The 27,670-nt window shown below is 36.4% G+C and overlaps 1 long non-coding RNA gene across 3 annotated transcripts; it reads left to right on the top strand.

Annotated features, from left to right (window-relative positions):
• Positions 1–200: 200 nt before the first annotated feature.
• Positions 201–25,935, top strand: LOC140700874 (uncharacterized). 3 transcript variants are annotated; one of them, XR_012079600.1, is made up of 5 exons: positions 201–333; positions 6,083–6,272; positions 10,510–10,621; positions 10,761–10,859; positions 25,677–25,935. It is a non-coding gene; the product is annotated as an uncharacterized lncRNA (long non-coding RNA). The 3 variants fall into 3 exon arrangements; XR_012079599.1 differs by lacking the exon at positions 25,677–25,935 and adding an exon at positions 20,004–20,084; XR_012079598.1 differs by lacking the exon at positions 25,677–25,935 and adding an exon at positions 11,795–12,048.
• The last annotated feature ends 1,735 nt before the right edge of the window (positions 25,936–27,670 follow it).

Here is a 27,670-nt window from a genome sequence, read left to right as displayed (position 1 = left end):
CTTTTAAAAAAACATTTTTAATGTGTACATGTTTCTCAGGCACCTTTGTTTCTCTTCATCTCCATTAATGTTCATCGGGTAGAAGATAAAACGGATTGTAAACTGGGCTGATGAAATCCTCTCGTCACTGATTATTCCAGTTACCATGACTGCATAACCAAACATTCTAAAGCTTAATGCCATAAAATGACAACAGTTCTGTAATTTTGTGATGCTCACAAAATACATGGATCAGAAATTCAGGTAGGGGCACAACGAGAGTGGCTGTCTCTGCTCAGAGTTGTCTGGATCCATGGCTTTGAAGACTCAAATGGGGAAGGAGACGTGATTCAAGTGAGCAGGGTTGACTTGCATGGCTGGGGGCTAAAACAACTAAGCTGAATGTCCAGGCCCAAGGTGGTTTCTTCACTCAACTGAGCTGGGTTACCCTGAAGCCTTGGCTGAATTGATAGGGTATGAGTTTGTCAACTGGCTTCAAAACAGCTCTAAAAATTGTAGAGAGAAAGAGAAGAGAGGCAGCAAAAGGCAAAGATGGTCAAATCTTAACATTTGGGGTATAGGAGTTACTTACATAGTTATTGAAATTTTGATCTAATTTTTAAATTATTAAAAATAAAATGTTAAAAATAAAACCATCAGGGGTGCTAATGAATAATAGTTCTTTATTTTTTTCTCTATAAAGTTTGCTAGTACAATTACATGCTGGAATTGAAATACAGGACATTGCTATGATATCTCTGTAAGTTTAGAATAATCTCTGAATGTCTAAAGGATTAACCCTCCGATGATTATCCCCCCTGGAAATGGAAGGTATGAATGCACTATTTTGTTATCTTGCACCATCCAGGATCGATCTGCCATAACCTATGCCTTTCCATCTCCCGAGTCCATCATTCTCTGATATGCTCAATCTGTTATGCTCATCCATGAGGTGATTTTTTCTGACACGCTTAGTGTGATGAGCAAGATTGAATGTCTTTATCTCAGAATGAATCCTCTATCTCTTCCTACCTTTAGCAATAAAAGAGGACTTTATAGCCAAGGTGATTAGGTCTCTATCTCAGATAATTCAGATCACTTTCCATTGACCAAAGAAAGTGAAAAACAAGAATGTGGAATTAAAAAAGAATCCATTACTTACTGTCACAGGCATGCATTGGGTTAAATATTGTATCATGTACTTTTTGGTTGCAATGGAGCAAAGGACTTTTAAACCGACAAAATTGTAAAAACTGCAGCTTGTTCAACATTTCAAAATTATTTTTTAGAAATTAAAAAAATAATAATATGAGCAGACCCAGAGATCTGTGATTTGTATGAGATGAGGCTGTTACACCAGGGTAATTCTGTCTGTGTTTTGTAGGTCACCTGTTGAGAAGTCCCAGTGATGAGTTTGCTTCTGGAAAATACCTTCTTTGAGTTCTGCACTGTCTGTATATAACTTCTTGTCTATAAGACAAGAAGTTTTTACATCTACACCCAAAATGAGAAAACCTATTTTTGGCTGCCCTATATCAGCCGGCTCTCTCTGGAGTATATTTATTCACTCTCCAGCTCTCCGTTCAGCAAATATTTATTTTATCAGGCAGTGCACTAGGCTCAAACTCTTGACAAGTCCCTCTAATAGCAAATGACTTCTACAGCTGACGCCTCTCAGTATGTCAATGTACACAGACAACTACTTCCCTACCCTTGGGGCGGAACGTCCCATCTCTGGCTTCATGATTAGATTAGGCTTGAAGATTTTACCCAAGCTCAGCCACTGAGATTCTCTTTTAATGAATTTGGAATTAGGACTTAAAGGATCTATTTTCACTTGACATTTTGCTTAAGTTTCAGTGATATGTTCTGGATAGGTGTAGGGAGGCTGCCTTCTTCCTGTGTGTGAAGAAGCAAAAGGCATTTAACTACCAGACGGAAGAATGAAGTAGATCTTTTAAAAGAACAGAGTAAGACACACAGGAAACGTGATTAAGCCTCAAAGCACAACTATTTGGCTTTCTGGTGGCTTTACAATTTCTGTTCCCAGACTTCTGTGAGGCCCAGACGTACTTCCCTGGAGTTCTGTGAAATATCGCTTTATTCTTAAAATCAATCCACCACTCCTTTTTTTCCCCCTAAGTAACCAAAATACTCTCAGCAAAGGCAGTCTACGGCAGCTAATAATGACAATAATGTCACTGGGCCTGTAAAGGGAGCGATAGTGTACTGCATTCATTATGACATTGATCTGGCTGCTTTATAGACACCAAATAACACAATACAGGATAGGTTTATTTTTCTCTCATACAAAAGTCCTAGCTGATAGACAATTAAGTGTAGGGATGCAACACTCCACAAAGTGAAAGATAAGCCAGCATTTCATCTATCACTACCTGTCATTTCCCAGGGTGCTTGGTTTACGTTCCAACCTACAGGAAGGAGAGAGATAAAGTAGAAGTCGAGTAGCTCCCTTTTACGGATGTGATGCAGAAATTGCTCACCATGTTTCTGTTCACATCCCATTGGACAGAAGCTAGTCATATGGCCTTGGGATAAACATTTAAGTTTTGCTGTCAAAGGGATGGAGACAATGGCCTTTGCAGGCCCTTAATGATTTCTGCTGCAATAGTGCCATTGCCAGGTATAGCTCAGTGGTAGAGGGCATGCTTAGCATGCACGAAGTCCTGAGTTCAATCCCCAATACCTCTATTAAAAAAAAATTAGGAAAAAAAATTTTTTAAATAATGTCATTACACATAATGGTGGAGCTACTGTGTTCATTCACTTGGTGTTATAAGAAAAGGTCTCCTGGAAAGTGAGTCTTGGCTAAATCTTGAGTGATGAACTGGGCATGGTAAGGACAAGAAAGGAAAGGGATCATTGCAAAAAGGGGAGACATCATGCAAAGACAAGGATTTATTATTAGAATTTCTTGTGGCAGGAGCATAGTCTATGTACAGCGAGGGACTGGCCATGACATCAAATAAGTGTGAAAAGGAAAGCCAAATTGAATGTATTTTATATTTCCTTGTAAAGAATTTGGATTTAATGCTATGAGGGCAAGAAGCATCAAATTTTGTTAGCAAAGCAAATTAGATTTGTTTGTAGAAAGGTAACTGGCAACCTGTGAAGAGTAGATGGGAGTATGTTCAATACCGGTGGTACACGGGGATCAGGCTATAGAGATAAATAGCAGAATTAATATATCTTCAGGCAGTCAGTAAGCCTAAAATTTATCTGAACATTTCCAACTTTTCTTTTATTAATGCATTTCTCAAAAGAATTACCTTCTTGTGCAGAGGTACTTTCCCTGTGTTCACGTTCCTCAGAGTGATTTCTCTCTCCAGCATGACTGACTTTTTTCTCATCAAAAATGCCTGTATTCACTCAAAGTATTTACTCTAAGAAGAATCTAGAGAAATTAATGAAGTAATCTGGAACCCATTAGCAAATCCTGTTGATTTCATCCATTCATTTACTAGACTAGCACAATTTGCTTCCATTCCTGGGCTGGGAACAAATGTTTAAAAATCAACCAACCAAACATTCTAGCTTTGAACTATTTAACTAAAAACATAACTTCTTAACTGACAGTGAAAGGAAGTTAGAACTGAATTTTTCTGTTTCTGTTTCCTCGATCTTCACACTCATCTAATCATCGCTCCCAACTCCCACCCGCCTAGTCTTTGAGCATCCCCTCCATGTCAGTCAGTACTCCAGGCCCTGGGGTTATGCCTGTGATTGAGAAGGACAGAATCTCTTCAATTACAGAGCTTATTTTAAATTCTTTTTCCTAGTGTACATAGTACACAGTACTTGTGTGTAAGAGGGGCCGCATGCACATATGGTTCTCCAGTTGTAGTTGGGGCTATTACACAAGAGACTAAAAAAGTTGTTTCATCACAGAATTAATTATTTATTCACGAATTTTATATAAATTTATATACATTTATTCATGAATTTTATATATATATATATGTTTGGTGTGTGTGTGTGTGTATATATATATATATATATACACACCAGTCTGCCAGCCTCTGAGGCTATAATCGTAAAAAAAGACATTTTCCTTGCCCTCAAGAGACTTTGAGTTCATTGGTTGTCAACAATAATGGGAAAATAATATCTTTAAAAGTGAATAAAGAATCAAAATGTATATTTATATCAATGCGTCAGAAACATATATTCAGTCCATTGCCGCACACCCTAACTTCACCCAGTTTTGAAGGCAAAGTGGGTAAATAAAGGGTTTTCAGTGATCACTGATTCGCTCATACATGTCTTTATGCTTTCAACAGCTAATTATACAGTGGAATTATAAAGCGCTGTAGTTCCAGGGGTGTCCTAATTAAGAAAATAAGCCAAAAGCAAACAAACAAACAGAAACTGTGCCTTCACAGAGCTTACATTCCAGTGGACATTATCCTCAAAGACACATTTTGAGAACTTGGCAATATTATCTGGTCCTCTGTTACAGGTGAAGACAGGTTTCTTGTGAATTTTGCTTCGTTTCTACACCATTGGGTCCAACAGCTCTTCCTGCCATATTTCTATTATACTCATTTTTTTACTTCTTTAGCAGCTGGAGTGATCTCTTTAAAGAAAAAGTCACATCATCTCATTCCTCCGTCCAAAACCCTTGTTGGATTCCCATTTCACTCAGAGGAAAAACCAGTATTCGGACAATGGTTTCTAAAGCCCTGTGTGATCTAATTCCCAGTTACTTCTCTGATTTCATCTCCTAATTTCCTCCTTGTCCACTTTGCTCCAGCCACATTGGTCTTCTTGTTACTCTTCAAACATGCAGCTTTTAGAGCCTTTTAATTTACCCTTTTCCATTCCTAGACTTCGCTTGCCTCTAATTTCTGCATGGCTAACCTTCTTACCTCCTTAATTTTTTAACTTAGATGCCATCATCTCAATGTGGTACCTTTTAGTCACCCTCACTAGAATTGTAACATCTCCCCATTTCCAATGCCACATACCATAATTTACCTTTTTTTTTTTTTGTGGCACACAAGAATTTTTATTTTGTTAATTGTCTATCTCTCCCCACTAGATTTTAGTCTCCATATGGTAGGGCTTTTGTCTCTTTTAATCACGTGTGCATTTGTTTTCTCTTGCTATGTAACAGTTGACACAATTACTCCAACATTAGTGCCTTAAAATAATATCATTCATAATCTCACAGTTCTGCATTTCAGAAGTCTGGGGAGCCTTGGGTGGATTCTCTGCTTAGGGTCTTACAAAACCAAAATCAAGGTGTCAGTCAGCTAAGCTGGGCTCTTATCCAGAGACTCTGAAGGGGAAATGTGCTTCCAAGATCATTCAGATTATTGGCAAAATTCAGTTCCTTGCAGTCGTAGGTTTTCTTGCCAATTTCTTGCTGGCTGTTAGCAGAGGCCACTCAGCTTCTCGAGGCTGTCCCCATTCCTTGCCATGTGCCTGTCTCCATCATCAGGCCAGCAAAGGTTTGTTGAATTCTTCTCATGCTTAGAATCTCTGTAGCTTCTGTCTCTGCTACCAGCTGGATAAAACTGTGTTTCAGCTCTTGTGTGATTTAGGTTAGGCCTATCCAGATACTCTGCCTTTTGTGGTATGTAACATAGTCACATGAGTGATATCTCATTATATCCACAGTTGTTCCTTCTGCTCAAAGAGGAGAGAATCACATAAGGTCAAGGGTCATTGGGGGCCATCACAATTCTGTCTGCTGAAGTGCATATACCCCAAGTTCCAAGAAGGTTCCTGGAATATTTTTGAATGAATGCAAAAATGGATGCATAAGCGAATAAAAGAATAAATGATTGAATGACTATTCCTGCAGTATCCCATGCCTATCTAGGGAGCTCCGTAAGAGTCTGCATGCCTTGTCTGCCTACATAACATGCAGTGTTTAGCTGGGGCTGCATGTGGGCCTCGTGTTCCCACTGGGCAGGGTGCACAGTGGTACAGTTTCCCTTTCCTCCCAAACCTCACGACTGTATCCAGAGAATCTCTTTACTCAGCCCTTACTCCAGTCGCTCAGCTCGCCTAGAGACTAAGAAGAGAACCCACTCCGGGGACTCCTCACCATCTGGTCTTACCCTTTTCCTTCCAGCTCTCTGCTTCCTCTCTTCAATACGGAAAATCCTGGTCCTCTGCAAAGCCCTCAATCATCTCCATTTGCTTCGGAACCCATATCGTTAAATCTCAAAAGCAAGAAAGAGACCAATTAATATAACAAGAGGAAGGGGAGAACTGGAAGATCCCAAGAAGAAATTGGAAATAAGGGGAGGAAATAACTTTAGGTAACATTTCTTCTTTATCTGGGGAGGGGGTGTAATTAGGTTTATGAATTTATGTATGTATGTATGTATTTATTTAGTGGAGGTACTGGGGATTGAACCCATGACCTCGTGAATGCTGTGTGTCCTCTACTGCTGAGCTAGATCCTCCCCTCAACATTTCTGACGTATTATTCCCCACTACATTTTCAGATCTTATTTCACTTTCTCATTATGATATGTTTACACATCTGTCTCTCCCTCTTATCCTGTATAATCCTTAAAGGCAGAAATAGAGACCATTGATTTATCTATTTCCATTTCCTGGTATAATTCATAGCAGTTTCCCAATAACTGCTAGCTAAATAATTCAAAAATGAATGCAGGAATTAAAAAAGATAAAATAGAATGCATACACATTTACTATTCAATTTAATGTAAACGTTATGCAGCTAAACAAAAGATACCCAGATTTCAAATATCTAGGCAGATAGAGATATTCAGAATGGCGTCTCAGATAATTTTTGCCACACAACAGAATAGAAAGCTTACAGAAATATTGATGATAAATGTTATCTTTCGTACTAATGTAGTTTTAAATATAATCAAAATATTTAAGCACTGTTTTTACTATACATTTTCATGTGCCATTTACCAACATGAATCAGATTATTAAATGCAAACATTCTTTCTTGGATTTCAAGTGCATGTATAATACACTCCAAAAGTTATAAATCTGCTTTGGTTGTTTTTTGATATCTGCTAGAGGATGTTCACATTAAGATAAATGGATTGTCATGTTTGGAGAATTGTTTAGTTTCACTTTTAGGGGACCATCTGTTCTCTGATGAATGGTTCTGTGTATAGGAGTGGGCATGTTGATTTAGCTCTTTTTTAAATAAATGCCATAGCTAATTATTTTAAGAATGTAGTTCTTAACCCCTCTAACTTCCATAGTCTTTTTTGAAGCTAAGTAGGTAGTAAGGGTTCATGCCCACATAAAGTTTTTTCTTAGGATGCAAATATATTCCTCATGAACTATAGGAAAAAAATAATTTGGTAGGTTGGACTTCACGTACTCTTGACCGAATACTGTTCTTCCCTCCCTGAAAAACTCACTCTGAATGAGCACATAGTTTGAAGCTCACACACTGAACAGTCAGGGAGGAAGGAGGGCCAGCTTGTCTTGCCTTGAATCAACCTCACTCCTTATTGAGATGCGAGTTACCCAGTATTACCACCCACACATTTGTTTGGACACTGCTACACTACACCATCACAGACAGAAAAACAATACACACAATAAAGTTAAAAACGTTTACAATTAGCATGTGATGATCCATATGATTTGCTGAATTGGTGGATACTACTTAATTTTAGGTTTCGAGCATGTATTCAAACCATTCAAATTATAGTTTATAGTTGTACAATCAAAAGCAAACTCGCTAAGCACTTTCAGTTCTGATTTGCATTTTGATCAAGGAACCTACTCATAATATAACACATACAAAATATTCACACATATATTACCAAGTTGGCACTTATAAAATACACAGATAAATAGATGGATGATAGATAGATAGATAGATAGATAGATAGATAGATAGATAGTAGATAATATTTTTCAATTATATAGATCTGTAGTTTTCCAAACTGTGTTCTCCAGGAAAGCCCTGGGTTTATACAGCCTACGGGTAGGACTGAGAGAGAAGGCTGCCCAAAGTTGAGCTCATGGACACCCATTTTTAATTCAAGGAGAGCTGTTCTATTTTTAATTCTATGGAGTACATTTTTGCATGCTTGTATTCATTGAATCAGTTCCATAGCTGAAGTAGTGGGAAAAAACAGTGCCCTCGATAAATCTATTTCCCCTATTTTTTTTGTTTACTTTAAAAAATTAACCTTGATTGCAGAAGATGTTTTTCTATGCAAAATAACATTCATCCTTGCAAGAAAAGAGGCTGGCAACTATTTCCTATTTATTGAAACGGTGAGAGGGAAGAGATAACCGGTTCATTGCTTCATATCTGCTCACTTGACACTGCCGAATGACAGCATACACCAATGACGCGCTCTCTGCAACCATACAGTCTCAGATCATGATGGATATCCTTTACTGCTGGGCTCTGTGGAACTGCACGAGGAAACTTGAGAAGATATTTTAGGACAGAAGAACCCTTCTACCTAACGTTTCCCAAGTTTTTACGAAGACCAATAACTTCACATAGCATGGACTCATTTCATCTGTTGGGGTTTTCAGTACTAAGCCATTAAGCCAAAAATCAGTCTAGGTAACTAACGTAAAAGAAAATGTATCGGCAGGATGTGGGGTAATCCACAGATTGAAATGAGTGCTGAAGAACCAGGCTTCATAAAAGAAGGACCCAGAGCATCTTCCCGAGTCTTGGTGGGAGTAACTACAGAAAGGTCTCTATAGGTCATTCCTATTTGGTCAGATCATCTGTAAACTCATTCCTTCTTCCTGTTACACTGAAGTAACTGTCCTGTTCACATCAGAAGTCTAGCTCCCCTTTGCACTCTGGAAATATCTACTCCTACCTTCTCCATGATGGAATTCTGACAACTTTACAGACTCCAGGGTATTTTTCCGTTAATTTCTACTTTTGTTCACATTTTATTCAGCATACAGGGATGCCTTAAAATACCCACCTTGAAAAAGAAATCTTTTTTGTTATCATTCTGCCACCAGCTATCACTTTTTTATTGTCCTACACGTCATCACTTCTTCACTGGAGTGGTGAATTGTTGCTATTTACACTTCCCCATATGGCATTCTGTCCTTAACCTGCACCACTGTTTCATCATCGAACACTAAAGAAACCACCTGTGAAGAACACCATGAGTCTCTGTCCTTGTCCAATCCAATGGTCATTTCTCTGATTTTGCCTTACTAGCCCTTGAACAGCATTTAACCTTATTAACCATGCCCTTTTCCTAGAAACACATTTTCTCTTATCTGCCATAAGAAATGACCTTCCTAAGTCACTGGCTCCTCCTTTCAAGCTCATTTGCCAGCCTGTCATCTTCTGCTTGACTTCTCAGTATTGAAGGGTCCCCTGGACCTTGTCTCCATCACCTCTTCACTATCTGCACACTCTCCACCCATGACCTCTTGTGCTTCTCTCATCAATTACTACACTTGTCAGTGAATCCCAAATATATCTCTGAAGCCCTGTCTCTTCTCCAGCTCAAGATGTGCATATCTGGTCATCTACTTGGCTTCTTCATATGCATGATCAATAAGCATCTAAAACTTACCCCGTGAAACACAGAGCACTAAACTGCTCCCACTCCCAATCAGATCTTTCTTCAGTCTGTTTTCACCCCTGTAAACCACATCCCTATATATCTAGCTGGCCAAGCCCCAAATCTATGGCATACATTCACTACATCAGCAAAATCCTGTTGATGATACTTCTAAAATGTATATAAAATCCATTCACTTATTTTAATCTCTACTAAGACCATCTGGACCAAACCATCCCTATTTCTCATCCCTCTTTCGTCACTGTTTCTTGGACTACTACCATAGCTTCCTAAATAGTTTTCCATTTTGCATCTTAACAGTCCCTTTCTCTCCACAATAAGATGAAAATGGTATTTGAGAAATATTACTTGGAGTGTCACTGTTTAAAACCTCCCAATGAGATCTCATCACATTCAGAATAAAGTATATTTTGTTCTGCTTTGGCTTGTGACATAATTCCATTCATTCTCTGACCTCATTGCATACTAGCTCCCCCTTTGCTAGCCCCAACAGTCTTTTTTACAACAATTGTACTAGACAGTATTTGTTCATCCCTTGAAAGACTCTTACCCATGTTTTGTATATGGATTGATCCTTTTTTTGATTATTCATTTAATCTCATTATATAATTATTTGCCATAACAAAGAAGTCCAAAGTCTTAGACTTCATACACACACACACACACACACACACACACAGACACATACACACAGAGGTTTATTTCCCACCCATACACAGTTCAATTCACTGAATGTGTGTACGTGCGTGTGCATGTGGTGAGGACTTGCTCTGCCCCAGAAAATTTCCAGGAGTTCTTTAATTTAGTGCCTCTAGTATCTTATTGGGCCTACAGATTCCCCTCCCCCTAAAAGCTTCTGCATCTAGCCTATATCACCTTTAGAAAAGAGAGTTTATGGAGAATTTCACAGGGTCCTTTTATGGACCAGGTCAGTGGTAGATTTCATCAATTTTCTCCATATTCTGTTGGCCAGAATTCAGTCACATGAAAAGAGACTGGAAAATGGCTTAGTAGTTCTTCAAGGATGCAGAGGAAAACATTGACATTGGCGATTACCAGCAGTCTTTGGCGTACCACTTAACCAAGTAGGTACTCAGCAACATTCTTTTCACACTACCTAATTTTAATTATGTGCAAAGCAATTTCTTAATGCATTGTATTAAGTGGTTTACTGATTATTCCTTTAGTCATGTATTAATTAACATTCCTGTTGTTTCCCTTCAGGAGAATGTAAGCTGCATAATGACAGGGACTCTGTCTCATTTTTTGCTACACCCTGAGTTTCTAGATCCAATCCATGAACTGGCCCATGTTAAGAATTTAGTAAGTACTTTTATAAGTTTAGAGGATCTTGCTTCGTTTATGCCCCAATTCAAGCAATACAGCTTGTCTGACGAATCCATAAGCACTGTATTTTGAAAAAGGCAAATACAGTAGGACTTGTTTCCTTCATCCCCTAAAGTAATTTAATGAGACGTAAACTGAGAGTAAACTAAGTACTTCTGATTGAGTTAACGGGAAGAACAGGCCAATACCAGATGCTGAATTCTGGACGGCTTCTTGTTTCTAACAAGGTCACTATTTCCACACAGGGATCCTCTTCTGTTACACAGCTGCACAGGCCTTCTCTATCCCCCTTTCGAAATGATCTAAAATGCACAGATCATTTCATGGTTGAGGTCTTTCTCTACCATAATCCTGCCCATGGGTGTGTAGTCCAGCTAGTCCTAATCTAGGCACTGTTCTCTTTGGGCCAAGGGAAATGTGAGGGTCCATGTTTTTAAGCTACTAATTCTCTTTGTAAATTTTTGGCCAATAAATTATTGGTGTTTTTTTTTAATTCATAATGTGAAGTGTCAGTGTTCATGAAACTCATGTATAATAGTATCCAGTGAAGAAAGACTAAGTCACTGGGCCAAATCTGAGTAAATGTATTAGAAAAAAAGGAGATAGGATTTAAATAAACAAAGAAAACCCAAGAGACACCATTTACACTTTTCTTCTCAAGAAGTTAAATTCTGTATAAAAGAATGTTCTTTATAAACAAGTCAGAAGAAAATGCTATATATCTTAATACTCAAAAGCAAACCCCTGAAATTAGAAAGTGGAAGAATTAAGTATTACTTTTTAATAAGTAAAATGCTATTATCCATATACAAGAGTTCAAGATTTTTTGTATTAAAAATATAACTCAGATACTTCTGTATCTTGAAAAAATTTTTAAAGTTCTTATATTTTCCCTTATATTTCTATTCTAGATAGTCAATATTTTTCAATAAAGCACAACTTTTGGAAGTTCTTTGAATTGTGATCTCTCTGGGATTTGAAAAAAATATGTTTATCCTAGCAACTGATACGCATTGAAGTTTTTTGGGGTAGTTTCAATCTGTATTTTTCTTCATTACATGAGACAATCTTCAAAGCAAGATAATATGCTGAAGCTATTTTTGCAACCTTTCTCAATTACTCTTCACAATTTTATATCCTGAGTAAAGACATTTTTCCACTTGAATCCAGTGTTAAATATATATATTTGGAAGTTTGTGTTCATTTATTTCATTTTACAAACATCATTTTGAATTTTTTTCTATTCTCAAACAGCAGCATTGAAAACAGTGGTCTACTATGTTGTAGGTACTATTCATTTTCTTAAGTATACAATGATGAGCAAGACAGAAGGACTAACTTCAGTGATTTTATAAGTTCGTCAGAAAGCTAGCTAAATAAGTCGAAGTTTCCAAAAGTATAACAGAAGTGTGTTCATGTTGTTAGGGAGCCTGTTTAATTTAGATTGAAGATTCAAGTCACACTGTCTAAAAGAAGCAATTCTTGAGTTAAATCCTGCCTGGTGAGTAGGATTCAATGGGCAAAGTTGAGAAGTGAGTTACAGCATTGGGAAGCAAAAGGCGGAAAGGCAGTGATTTGTAAAGTAGCAATAATCAGTTTAGGTGTGTGAATGTTGAATGTGTCAGTGGGCAAAACTGAGTTCCATGAGAAAAAAAGAGCTGAGCAAGGCTAGATCATAAAAGATTTTGTCTTCTATGCTAAGGAATTTGACTTTTGTCTTCTATGCAAAGGAACTTGGAGTTTGCCAAATTCCTAAACTTCTAAAGTAATTCAAGCATAAGAATTACATAATCAGATTTGAGTGTTAGAAAGATCACTGTTAAAGATTGATGGAAGGAGCCTAACGAACGAGTGGAGACCAATTAGAATGACTTATGGCTAGAATGACTCTATAACATTATGGGTGAAACCATTGCCTTCAATGTTAAAAGTTAATAATAATAAATACTTTCTCAAAATATTAAAATGAAAAAGCAATAAGCAAAATAAAATAAATATCTCAATGGATCAGAAATGAAAAATAAACACCAGAGACAGTAAGCAGCAATTTTCATTGTGACGGGGCCATTATGTTCCCAGCACAATGCATGAAAAATAAAGTTCTATGAAAAAGCACATTATCACAAGTGCTCTGCACATTATGGAGAAATGAAAGATTCTAAAAGTTTTGAAAGAGGAAAAATAGATTGCACCTATAACAAAGCATCGATTGATATGTCATTACACTTCTAAATAGCAACACATAAATTAAAGACAATGGAGTGATGTTTTAAACACGAAGGGAAAATAATTTTCAGCTCAGAAGGCTTAGTTAAACTATCAGTCAGATTTGGGTATAAAATTAAGCCATTTTCAATTATAAAACACAATTTTTATTAGGATGTTGCTGGAGGACATACACATGAAATGAAGAAACAAAGAGAGAAAAATTTTTTAAAATCAAGTTTCAAAATACAGGACACCAAACTTAACAGAAAAGAAAAAAATAATATCTATAGAGGTAGAGAAAAGCCAGAACAACAAGACAATTGGCCAACACACCTAGAGGGCAGAAGGATCCACCCCAGGAGAGGATGTAGCTATGACAAATATAGATATGTCAGAGTTCCTAATTTCTTTGCTCACGCAAGAGAAATCTTACAGCTCCCTACAATAACTGAGTGATAATCAGGGACAGGTTTAGCACGCATCCGATTCGAGTTCGTATTTAAAGAGATCATGGCCAAGAATTACCTAAAGCAAACAAGCAAGCAGTTAGAGCATGCAGAAAGCTAGATATGAGCAGAGAAAGGGGGATGCAGGCCAAATGGCAGGAATTGGACAGAAAGGAGGGGCATGGGGCCAAACGCAGGAAACCATACATCATGTAAACAAAGGGGTCTCTGGGAAGATAAAAGCAGGAACCTCTGGACTGACCAGAGATCACACATTTTGAGGTAAATATCCTGGAGGCGAAGAAAAGGGGGAAAAGGCAGGAATCTCCAATGTCTAAATGTAACCTTTTGCTCATAATGCCCTCATTACAATAAAATTAGCCTTGTAGATTAAAGATACCCATCATGCACCGATGCCATGACACTTCTGATTCAGATGAAATAAGGACAAAAATCCCTCCTCCCTTCAGGAAGGTGGAGTTGAGATGAAAATCAGGGAATAGGACCCCAAACCCTTCCCTCCCCAATGAATATTCCGCCCATTCATTTTTACACTCTATGTAACCAACTTGCCAAAGAAACTTAGGGCAGCCGCTCACCTGAGCCTGCCTGCTCTCCTCTTGAGAGTGTCCTATCCATCCTTTAATAAATCCTCACTTTACTTTCTCCACCTCCATGTCTCACCTGTGAATTCTTTCTGCAACGAGACCAGAACCTAATCACCGGCAACAAAATGAGTGTTCATATGGAAATACAACATCAAATTCTGGGTAAAATAAATAAAAACAAATACATACTTAGACACATCATAGTGAAACTTTTGAACTTCAGGTATAAAGAAAAAGATCTTCAAAAGAAAAAAAAAGATAGTAGTTAAGTTATACAAGGATTTAAACTAAGCTGACTGCAAGAATAGATGCCAGAAGACATTCTTTATAATAATTGTTAAGCCCGAGACTGGGAAAATTAGGAGGAAAGCACAATTGGAGTCCTCCTTGTCAGTCCACCTGGATTCATCGCCATTGTCTCTCTGCTTGGGTCATTCACTTCTAGCTGGTTATGCAGTGATCTGCCCAGGACACTGATGAAGTATGTACATGTGTTGGGGGTGGGGAGTGTCAGTGAAGGGCTGTGTTGGGGAGAGGAGTGGATCGGACTTAAACAGACACCTCTTTCAAACTATCCCATGTCTGTGCCCACTGAACATCTGCTCCCTTGCTGCTGTTTCCCGGTATTCAGACAGCTTAGGTCTTCCCAAAGTGTCTGAGAGTTTTAATAAATTATTCACCACATCTTAGAGAACCATCCTACTCTGTCACTCATATTCCCTTTGTTTCCTTTGTAGCATCTCAGGGTTTCTTTAGGAAGGGAAAACTAGCAGCAGCGACAGCTTACCCTCATATTGGCAAATTTAAATTCTCCTTATATTTTACGTTATATACTGGCCTTTATATTTTCCTAACAAAGCCAGAATTTCTGCAGTGTCTTTATTCTCTATCAAGGCTCAGAACCAGCAGATGTCTAAGAATTCTTTTGTTCCCTTCTCTTCTTCATGCCAAGGGTAAAAAAAAATCACCCTGAAGAATGACTAGATTTAAACAATGGAAGTTGTCCCTGGAATAAAAATACAGCAGTTTTCTTGGGACATAGGGATACCTAGAGTGTGAAACAAGAAATGATTAAGACCAAACTGCAAAACTTTAGGCTTTCAGCGCTAAGGCAAAATGCTCACCTTCCAACTTCCTGGAAATAACTTGGAAAGGTTGGAACCCAGACCCTGCTCCCTGCCCTCAGATGGCTATCACTAGCAAAACATAGGTCTAAAGGCATAAAAGATAAGCCCACAAGGAAAAACACAAAACCTCTGAGATGTACAGGAACTAAGCAAGAAACCCAGAAAATGCTATATTTCACGGTATCAGTGGAAGCCTAGAGAAATTTTTCAAAATAGAAAAAAAAATTGCCACACTCAGAATGTGAAGATACACATCATGAATGAAGAAAATATGGTGAAATTTGAAAATATCAAAGGCAAAAAAGAAAAAACAAATGAATTACTTTTGGAGGAAAAACAGATAACCTAAAAAGAATGAGTCTGATTAATATCAAATTTCTTTCTATAAATGAGAACTGGGAGAAGAACAGTGAGGAAGGACCTTTAGTTGCACACCCAGGAAAATAACGGTATGCAGTTAAAATAAATAAATAAAAATCTCAGGTAAATAAGATCTGAGATAGTTTATCATATCATCACTCTTTTTGAAAAAACGGGGGGATGCAAAATTGTATTCTAGCATTACAAATCAATACTTAAATAGAAGAGAAAGAAAAAAATGATATGAGAAGAGTGAACAAAGATCATAATGAAATTTACTGTTTCCAAAAAAAAAAAAAAAAAAGCAGTGACAACTATGACAACGTGCACCCATAAGTACTCAAAACTAAAACTCCAGATGGTGTCTCCATGGCCTTGGGAGGAGAAGGGAGCAGAGTTCGAGGGCTGTAGGCCAAGGTTCTCTTCTTGTTTACACAGAACACATAGATAAGGAAACATTTCACATAGTGACAAGAAAAATAAGCATACTCATGGCTCTTAGGAAGTAAGGACAGCCCACAGCAGAAAAGAAATAGAATATTGGCTTTAAAACTAGAAGCATATTCTGTCTATAGAATGGAAGATGCAAAAAAAAAAAAAGAAGGGATAGATGCATTATAAAGAAACAACATAAAATTATATAGTAGAAATAAATCCTGACAATGCAGATACGATCATCTAAGTATTTTGAAGCAAGACATCCAAATTAAATTATAAAGAAGTATTAGCCATATGTTATCTACAACAGTCACATTAAAAACAAGGGGACGGCAAGGCATTGACAACAAAAGATGGCTGAAATATCTGTCAATTCACATTTTTTAAAAGATAACTGAGGCAGCAAATCCCCTGTCAACTGAATTGAAATTTAAGTTGTAAACCATCACAAAGAAAATCTAGGTGACATATACCAGAAAAAGAGACAAAACAAAAACAAGATCTAATGACCAAGACATATATGAACTCAACAATACTCAAATATATGCACCAAGCCAGTAGAAGGCCTAATATATTCCCATAACCAATAACATAAAAACTATATCTTTTCACTATAATGTAATAAAATTAGAAAGCATTAACAAAGCATCGCTCAACACTACTCATATGTATGGAAATTTAAATAACACTCAAAATGAGAATGATACAAAATTAACTATATGATACCCTCAGAGATTAACATAGTAAAGTAATTATAGTATAAAAATGTGAAATAAAGAAGACAGCAATGGTATACAGTTTGATCCCATTTTTTTAAGAAAATAAGAAAACAAAAATCATTAAGAAAGGACAAAAATCATTAAGAAACCACTTCATTAAAGAACCTGGATGAATAAAGAAGTAAAGTAACCTGAAACAACATGGTTAAAAATAGAAAAAAGACAGATAATGAAATAGAGAAGGAAAAAATAAAAATTGAGATATTTAACAACCAAATGCTGATTCTTTGAATAGACTATTAAGACAAATAAATGTCACAAACCGATAAAGAAAAATGAAAGGAGATTCAAAGAAAAAATCAAATATAAAATAGGGTGAAATTACTGCATATATTACAGGTATAAAATTTGTAAAATAGTATAAAAAACTTTAAAAAAAAATACAGTCTTAGTCGGGGCTGTTGTAGCAGAATACCATGGACTGGGTATTTACAAACACAGGACTTCAATTCTCACAGTTCTGGGGGTTGGGAAGTCCGGTATCAAGGCACCAGCAGAGCTGATGTCTCACAAGAGCCCTTCTTGGTTCACAGTTGGCTGTCTGCCTGCTTTGTCTTCACAAGGCAGAAGAGGCAAGGGATATCCCTAGGCTCATTTATAAGGCACTCATTCTTTCAGGAGAGCTCCACTCTCATGACCTGATCACTTCCCAAAGGCCCCACATCCTAACACCATCACATTGGGAATTAGGACTTCAATACTTGAATTCTGGAAGACACAAACATTCAATCCATTGTACATGCTTTACTAGGAAAGTGGGCCTGGTCAAAATTGGAAAAAGAAGACACTGGAACAGGAACAGACCAATAAAACTATGAAATGGACATTGTAAACCTCCTACACTAGGCTTATCATGACATTTAAAATAAAAATATTTGAAAATCAGGCTTAGGTGCTTTTGTGGGGGTTGTTGTAAAATTGCTTAAGAAAATGGCTAATGCTTATTAAGCTAAAATTCTTCACAAAATAATTTTAAAAAGCAGTACCATTTTAGAACTCAATATTTATTAAGTACTGTACAATAAGAGAAACCAGTTATCTCCAGTGCGCCTAAAAAAAACTGTCCTATAATAAAACATTAGCAATAAAGGGAATTTAATTCTTATAAATAGAGGATTAGGTAAGTCAGTCCTGGGTTGTAGAATCCTATACCAATAGCACTAGAGATATTCAGCCACTGTGAAGAGGAAGGAGGAGGGCAGGAAATACTGTCCTGCACAAACATGCCAGAAATCCAAGACGGAGTTTGGCTGCCGCGAGAGGTCTTACGAATGCATAGAAAGCTCTACTCATAAAGCACAGGCACAAAAAAGGCCTGTGTGAGTTGGAGGCTGGACCAGGGAAACAGAGAACTTCCGCCTCCTGGTCCCTACCACCCGTCTACTAAGCGTCAAGGAGCTACTGCTGGGGAAAGAAATAGATCATGGACAGAGAGGCCCACTGTGGCTGGCATGGGCGTAGAGAAAAGCTGAAGGCAGAACATAAAGACTGAGAAAAAACACCTGGAGCCCCAGGCCCAGCACAAGGCATCATTAGAGACGCGTGAAGCAGGTGGTACATTGAAGGTAACCATGGCAACAACAAACCCAAACCTAGATTATCTCCTAACCAGATAAACTCAAATGCCAACAATAACAGCTTGACAGAAGAAGAAACAAGCCCATTTCCAGACTCAACTGTACCTGCTTCAGGGTTATACTCAAGATGTCTATCATTAAATTAAAAATTATGAGGTGTGCAAAAAAAAGCAAAGGGAAACACGGGCCTCACAGTCAAAGAAAATTGTGAATTTTGTAGTCAAATTCATATCTTTTCTTTATTTTCTATCATTTAATAAAGTTTTTCTCAATGCGTGATTTCAATAGGAGCAACGTGAACATTATCTTGCAACTTGTTAAAAAGGCGCATTATCCGGCCCCATCCCAGGCTTATTGAATCAGAAACTGGGTTGGGGCCCAGGAAACTGTTCTCACAAGCTCTCTAAATGATTCTGATACACCAGAAGTCTGGGAAACAAAACAGTAGAGGAATCTCTAAGCTCACCTAGATGTCTACATTAATTTTCTTGAAAACTTTGTAAAGGATGGGGAAGATTTGTGTTAATACTGGCATGTGCCAATCTACACAAATTCTTGTGGAATCTGAATGAGGATTTTTTTTTTCTTTTTCTCTTGGGATTTACTTATTTCAGCTGAAAATCCTATTAGCTCATCAGAAAGCAAGCTTCTGGTGGCTGCTGAACCTCCACCTATGCGTGCGACAAATTTGACTGGTCTGTCACAGGTGATTTGTTGGAGAACTTTGATCCAATTTTTCGATAAAACTTATTAAAAGAAAAATGTTGCCTGAACGACTTCTTCACAATACAATTTACTAATGGAAGACAATACATTTTAAGTATGAAATAAATGTTAAATAGATGTGTCCTCAGTTTTGGATTTCCTCTCTGAAGTTTAATAAGGTTCTCTTTCTAAGACACTTTCTAGTGTTATAAGTACTAGAGATTGCTCATAATATTTAACATCTGGAACATACACTAGGAGACAAGCAGCATCTTACAGTAACTCATCAATCATAGTATAAAAGGGCTTACTGCACCATTTCATGAACTCAAGTGAAGAATATTTCATTTTGATACTTAGTAAAAAATAGAGATAGAGACAAAATAACCAAAAAATAATGGCTTGTGTGTAAAAAATGTTTCCGATTAAAAACTAAATATTATAATGATTAGCATACCACATCAACTTCTATATTGGTGACAATATATAATACAAACACGCTATTTGAGACCTAGAAAAAAAAAGTCTTTTCATTCTCAATTTTTTGAAAGATCCTTGAAGAATCAGTGTAATGTTTGCCAATTTTCCCCAAATGTTAGTCATTCCTTCTAACAAAACATGATGTTGTAGAAATGCTTAGATTTTATATCTAGGCCAGAATTGTAACATGTAACTTAAAAACAAGGATGTTATTAATGAAGTAATGGAAACTGAATATAATTTGAAAAGATAAAAGGCAGTTTAATGTATCTTTTCTCCTAATCTATTATCCTGATTATAAAAACAGATATCTTCCCATGTAAGCAGCTAAAACTTGACTTTACCACTTCCTTTCTTTCTTCACCTGTCATGTTGTTCTGGGACTTCAACAGATGTACAGCCTTGATGGACCAACATGCATTTTTTCATCGATTTCAAAGACCACTTGTCTTCAGAATCAGTACTTAGGCAAGTGACTGCCATTATTTCTTATTATTGCATTTCCATGTTAATAAACCATTTTGAAATTAAAGAAACATTTTATGTTCCCTCATACCATAGATTTTCTCAAATCCTTTAGGGCTCATGTCTTACAAACAACAATAATGTAAAAGACGGCTCTCTGTACTATCCTTTCAGAGAAATCAACAATGTTATTACAAAACAGCTGGTTTAACTACAGGAGAGAGCTACAAATTGGCCTCAGGTATGAAACTGCTGAGGTGAGGAGCCGCAAAACAAGGCGAGGTGCTTAGGGAAAACACTGTGGCAGCTGCACTAGTGGGAAGGTGCCTTAGGGTATAATGATAGGAAACGCTAAAGAAACAAAGAAAGAAAGATTCTGCCAATGGAAACCAACACCACTCTCAACATTTAGGAGAGATCCTCAGAAGGAAAGAGTAATAGCTTAGAATCCTGATAACTTACTAGGTTATAAGACTTCTCTTGCAACTCATTTGGGGATTCTAAGTAACTAAAGACAATATTATCTAACTTTTCAACTTAATATTTTCTTAAATTTAATAGGCACGTCTTTAATATCAAGTCTCATCATAGGATAAGAGCAGGCTATCTTGGTGTAGTGTTAGAAAGTGTTGAACATTTTCATTTAACATTATTTTTTCCATCCTCTATACCATTCCTCTAGAGAGAGAGGGCGGAGGTCTTCCCAAATGTAAATATGACATTGGCTTCTCCATAATAAAATTCTTCCAGAAGGAAATGTATAATCCTGGCATATTTCCATGTCCTTCACAATTGGAGCTTTGCCTAAACTCTTGCATTATTGCTTTTCTGAAGTTACAGTATAACCCAGTCATATTAAATTGTCACTGTTCCAAAAATTTAGCATTGTATTTCATGCTTTCCTTGGCATTATTGCCTATTTTTGCTTCTACTTAGAAAGTCTACACTGCCCCTCAAGTGCTTGTTGAACTGCTCATATTCAAGGTCTAGTTCAAGAATATCTTCATCTGTGAAGGCTTTCCTGCTCCATGCAGGCACAGTTGATAATTCATTCCTGTGGAATCTCAAAGTCTGTAACAAAGAACCTTACATTTTTGCCTTTTTATTTTTTTTTTAACTCACTCTTAAGTCCTTTAAGGAAGGAGTCTTATTTTCTACATGAGCATGTATCAGAATGCTCATTTCAGAATGTGTCTTCAGACAACAGTTTCTGAAAGAGTGGGTATCAAGTCCCTGCTTAAAGGGAGTCCGAAAGAGGATGAATATACAAGCCCAGAACAGAGGGGTATATATTTGTAATGACATTACAGTAAAGTTTATTTCAACAATTATGTTATTGTTTCACAGTATTTGTGCTGCTTTCATTCAAGAAGAGCATTAAATTTTCTTGACACATATTTGTGGCTGTACTTTTTCCTCATTACTAATGATATATATATATATATATTTATATATATATATAAATAGGGAATCACTGTACCTTTAATTATAATAATGAGGAATTATATTATAGAGTATAGCAACCAGGAATATGAAATACAATGTTGTTAATCCTAGCTTTGATACTTTTACTAATGCTGTGCTTTTGAAAAGAAGTTAACTTCCTCAGGCTTTGGCTTTCTCAAAAAAAAATAACATAAAACACAGCAAATTTATAGTTACAGAGTAAGCTCTTCATATACATTAGTTACTGCTTCAGTTGCTAAATTAGTCTATCTGATTTGTCATTACAAATCCATCTGGTATATTTTCATCCCACATGACCATCTTTAAGATTTTAAAATAAGGCTACATATATGTATATATACATATATAGAGAAAATGTTTATTTTTGTACTTCTCTGTTGTTCCAAACCCTTTTCGAAGGTTAAGAAAAAAATCCAAATACCAGTCTTAATTTCTCTTGCTCTTCTTCTGCACTCAGGTCTTATTTTTTTTTTTTTTTTTGCCTCCTCAAATCTTTTTCATTTTCTTCTTGTTCTCTTCCTGACTTAATGGTAGAAAGATTACAAGTGCACATCCAGAATTGAATAACAATATTAGGATTTGTTTAAGAGACCTATTCTTTCCACGTCTGATATCCCTTGATAAATAATTCCCCTACTAACTAATTAATTATATTCTTCACTGGTAAATTTGACACTGATATAGGCACATTAGTAAAGATCTGCTGAGTGAAATAAGTAGATATTGTGCAGTGCTCATTTTTGCAGTCTTTTTTTTCTTCTCATTTCATTAAAAAACAAAGAAAAGTACATTTGTTATAAATAGTACTTATTTTGGCAACCATAAATTGACATGTCAGCTTTAGCCTTTTTATAAAATATGACAAATAACATCATAGGGTGGCCTGAGGAAAAATTATTCTATCAAATTCCCAAGCAACTAAAATAAAAGTACTACCCCCAAAAAAAGACAGACATAAATGAATTCTAACCTCTTTTGTTTTATATCTAATGGTATTTCATGTTTAATGAATAAGAGCTCATAAGAAGATATACTAAAAATAAAAATAGGATTAAAACACACACCTATATCGTCTTCAACAACATACAACATGCCTTAAATTAAAAAGTTAGTGAGTCTAATGTTTATGACTAAATATTATTTTAGATGTCATATCTTAATAAATATAGTACTAAAGATAAGATACCAATTAGTTTATGTTTTAAAACTGATCATGTGCTGTATACCAGAAATTGACAGAACATTGTAAACTGACTATAACTCAATAATAAAAAAAAATGATCATGAAATGACCCTACATAAATATTTTCAGCTGTGTTTCTTGTCTGATTGCAGATACATGGTATAGACGTAGGATTTTACTTAGCGACAGCCTGGCTCCCTCATTCAATCAATAAATCAGTGGATGATATTTATGTGGATCAGATGGAACTGTACAAAATAGATAATGATTCAGTTGTGCCGATTTGTGACAGAACTTTACAGTATATCATTCATTATTGAATGATCATACACAAAGAATATGCCAGATAGTGAAATTCATATCAACTGTAGTGGCGTCTTCTAGAATCACACTACAGGGCTGTTCTCAGTCTACACAATCAACATCTAGATGAAGACACCGGTGATGCCCTGACCATGTCTGTGTCTGGGCTGGAAGGAACAACTGAATGAGCTGAATAACCGAATCAGAATTTTTAAAGATTTTGATAGGTATGAAAAATTAGCCAAATTTAACAACATTAAATCTGGAAATAATAAATGTCAACTTCTCCATATGTGCTGTATAGGAATGTAATCATATGATCTCTTTTTCATAAAACTGAGGTTTTGAAAGAAAAGGCCAAGAAGGATTGTTTCAGGTACAGAGCCCTTAACGTCCTGGACCCTAAATGCACCCTCTTTCACTCCCCATGGCATTACCCTTACAGGTAGGGTATGCAGTGCTTCTAAGGCTCTCATCAAAATAAGAATAGATCTCCTTTATCTGAATCTTCTAAAGACAAGTCACCTTTGAGAATTTACAAACAAACATTATTTAACATTAACTAAGAACCATTAAATAAAAGCATAAAGAAAACACACAAAATTCAAGTTTCTATCCACCCCATAGCCAGCTTCACAGGGAAACTGCTTTTCTCTTTATTCGTCTAACTCCTACCACTAACCAGAGGAGTGAGGGAGCCACTGCTTTCTGCCAAAAGAGAAGTAGTCAAAATCCTTGATGCCCATACGACACCTAGAGTGCTCTGAGGTTTCAGTGATACCAGTGATGAAATAATTTTTTCTGCTGCAAGTCAGAGGAAAGAGACAAGTGTTGAAGAGCATGGTTTGGAGTAACTACCAGGGATATGGGACCAGATGCCCAGTGTGGTAGGAAGCCAGGCATTCTTAATGATGCTAATCTTCAGTAGTATGGAAACCTAATAGATATATTGTGTAAAATGATAAACTTTGTAAATTTTCCCATGAAATATGTTAATAAGGCTACTTCATGTTCCATTTAGTTCTTCAGTAGTCTTTTCTGTTATATGATTAAACCTAATTTATTGCTAAACAAATTTAAAACACAGTTCACTCAAGAACAGATAAAATTTTGCCACCAAACTTCAACAAAAATATTCTTAAAATATTTTACCAAGATTAAAGAAAATGTATCTCAAGTTGCCTGAATGACACTAATAGTGGTACATATTTGCTTGACCTGAAAATCTTTGCATTACTGTCTGATGCTTTGAAAATCAAAACATTTCAGAAAAATAAAATTGGTGTGCTAAAATCTAATAAGCTCAAGACAAAATCCTCTATGTTTAAAAATATAAAGATCTTTTGGATAAGATCATCAAATTGATTTAATCATGAACACAATTGAACTCTCTAATGGATATATTTAGAAGATTATTAGGTTGGAATTGATTTTTAAGTTAGAAATTGTCAGTAAATGATTCTCTTTAAGGTTAGAAAGAAGACATTTTAATCTGCATTCAAAAATTAACATAGTGAAATGTATGCAGGGCAATATGGTACTAACTGAAATTTTAAAAAACACAATATGTGTTTTTAACTGAACTTCATTTAAGGAAAGGAAACTCAATTTGTGTTCCATAGAGAAATCAACCACTTGAAAAATGTGCGCTCAATCTCAACCATTTAAACAAAACTTTTACAGGGTGAAGAGAGAAATAATTCTTTGCTAATTAGATTGAGGGACTTCTTAACTCAGTTTGTGGTCTTTCGTCTTCTGATCTGGGTCAGATACAGATAATGTAACTGAGTATTACTATTTTGAAATAAATGCTGGACGAGAGCTTTGTAATGTTTTACATTCTATTCAAGCATTTGGCTTCCTCCTCCCAGGTAGATCACAAGACTTTTGAGGGCATGTATGTAAATGTTGTGTATCTAGAAAATAGAACAGTACCTGAATAGTAAACGTTCAAAAAACATTCATTGAATAAATAAAGGCACATGTGAAAGCTAGACTGCAAAAATACAAGGACAAACTAAAGAAATATAGATACAAAAATATGGAAAGTTTTCAGAAAAATGAAAGTTGTTAGAGCCTGAAGTTTCTAACCATGGATTTGGAAATCTTCATTGTTGTAGACCTTGAAGATAAAGAAATTATGTAGCTTGGAAGAGAGCACACTGAGTGCAGAAAGTACAAAAGAACTTAACACCTTTGAGGACCCAGAGTTCTACATCCTCTCATACACTTGACCTTTATCCAATCCACAGCCGTCCAAGTTTACATCCAACAATAATCTTTGCCCCTGGATTTCCAATATTCTTCATATGACTAAATAATATTATGGCTAAAACCATACAATTTAAACTATAACTGTACTCAAACGTTAAGGACTGCCAAATCTAAACTTCTGGCTCTAACTTCTGAAGGACTACAAGCCAGGATTGCCAACTTTCCAGTAAAAATAATCAGTTTTATGACTTCCAGGAAACTAAAATAAACCCAATCATTATCTACCCTCTTCCCTCCTCTCCACACATGCTTATGGTGCCTTATCTTTCTCTAAAGTAGATAATAACATCACCAATAGATCATTTGCTCAAGCTAGGAATTTCTGAGGTTTACGTGACTTCTCTCTCTTTTTTTCATGTCGGTGGCTGGTCAGAAGCAGTGTCAAATCTAACTTCCTCTCTCCATGATCCTCATCACAAAATCTCATTCAAAAATCTCTTCATTCCTCAACCAAAGAATTACAGTGACTTCTTAATGAAAATCGAGTGCTCGCTCCAAACCTGATTAGTTCACTGAAAAAAGAAGATAAAAAAAGAAACTTTGAATTATTCTTTCTGTGTCTGTGGGAAAACATCTAACTTTTAATAAGCCATACATTGCCCTTTATAACATTAAGCATCACCGACCCTTCTTGCCTATTTCATGCCACACTTCCCTTTGAACATTGTTACGCTTTAAACATAATAAATAACACAGGAATCTGGAAAGATGTCTTGCCCTTTTGCTACACAAAGGAATCTGTGTTTTTCCTTTTGTCTTCCATGATCATTTCCCCAATATTTACCTCTTATTCTGTTATTATTTATTCTCAAATTCTAGGTGAAATGTCACTTTTCAGTAAACAATCACTCGGTTTTCAAAGTATACGGTATCTAATTATGTTCTAGTGTTTACCACACTCCATCAATTATTCGCTGCTGCATTTCTCTCCTTTGAGAATGTGTATTCCTTTCATGCTGGAAGCTTTTCTGATTCAGGTTTGTATCCATTGCTCCTCCTCTCCTCTGATCCAAGATGCTCAGTCAATTTGTATAAATCGGTGAGTAATTGATGATAAGGGCTATGGTATGGACTGAATTGTGTCCCTTTAAAATTCATTTGTTGAGGTTCTAACCCCCATGCAACTATATTTGGAGAAAGGACCTTTAGGAGGTAAATAAAGTCAAATGAGGCCATAAAGTTGAAGCCATAATCAGACAGGGCTGGAGCCCTAATCAGAGGAGGAAGAGAACCAGAGCTCTCTCCGCACCACGTGAGGACACAGCAAAAAGCAGCCTTCTGCACCCCGGGAAGAGAGGTCTCACCAGAAGCCAAATCAGCCAGCCCCTGGATTTTGGACCTCCAGAGCTGTGAGAAATTAATCTGTGTTGTTTCGGACACTCAATCTGCGGTATTTTGTATATAAGCCTGAGTAGGCCAGAACAGTACATGTGGGAAAGAAAAGTAGTTCCAGGTAGAGCATAGCAACTAGTACTAGAACTTATCCTACTTGAGGCAACCTAGCAGCCAGGTATTTGTGCATCCTGAGAAAATAAAGCTGAAAATGAATTTTAGAAGTTGTGTGCCTAAACACCTTCAGTCCAGTATTCAATAAATTGCCTAAGGTATTTGACACTTTATTATTAAATAGACTGTGTTGGATGATTTTGCCCAGTTATAGGCTAATGCTAAGTGTTCTTAGCGTGTTTGAGGTAGGCTAAGCTAAGCTACGATGTTCAGTGGGTTAGGAGTCTATATACATGTTTAACTTACAATATTTTCAAAACATGGTGGGTATATTAGGACGTAAACACACCCTAAATCCAAGAAGATCTGTATCTTGGTAAATTTCAGAATTATTTGATGAAAGAGAGGCTTTAATATCTAGAGACTTCCAGTTTTTTTAAAAACCAATAAAATTATTAATATTAACAAACTTAAACATACACCTAGATGTTGAAGCAGTAAGCCTTTACATACTAGCATATATATATTGATACAATTGGCATCACATACCATATAGAGTCTTATAAACTCATGTGTTTGACAACCATCTTATCGAGTAATGATTTGCAATGTCATATTGATATAATATTCATTGAAAGTGGTTGTAATGACACAGAACCAGACACAGTATGTTTATTTCTTAATTGTTAATGATTTCCTTAGTCTGTGATCATTACATTGTTTAAGATTTTAATTATTGTTTAGGAAATAAAAAACTCTTTTGTTTTCTGTATACTGACAGTGCTACTCTCAATTCTTACTTCTGGCACTTCTGGTCACCAAAGATGTCAAGGGGTTTTGTCCCTACATCAAGGAATTCTGTGACATCGGCTGGGTGTCCTACAATACAATTCAGTTCTGACACCATCTATCTGGAGTTGG

This window comes from Vicugna pacos, chromosome 13 (assembly GCF_048564905.1).
Source record: "Vicugna pacos chromosome 13, VicPac4, whole genome shotgun sequence".
In the NCBI taxonomy this organism is placed as follows: Eukaryota; Metazoa; Chordata; class Mammalia; order Artiodactyla; family Camelidae; genus Vicugna; species Vicugna pacos.
Note: the sequence above shows the minus strand (reverse complement) of the source record. Positions and strands in the feature narration are given on the sequence as shown.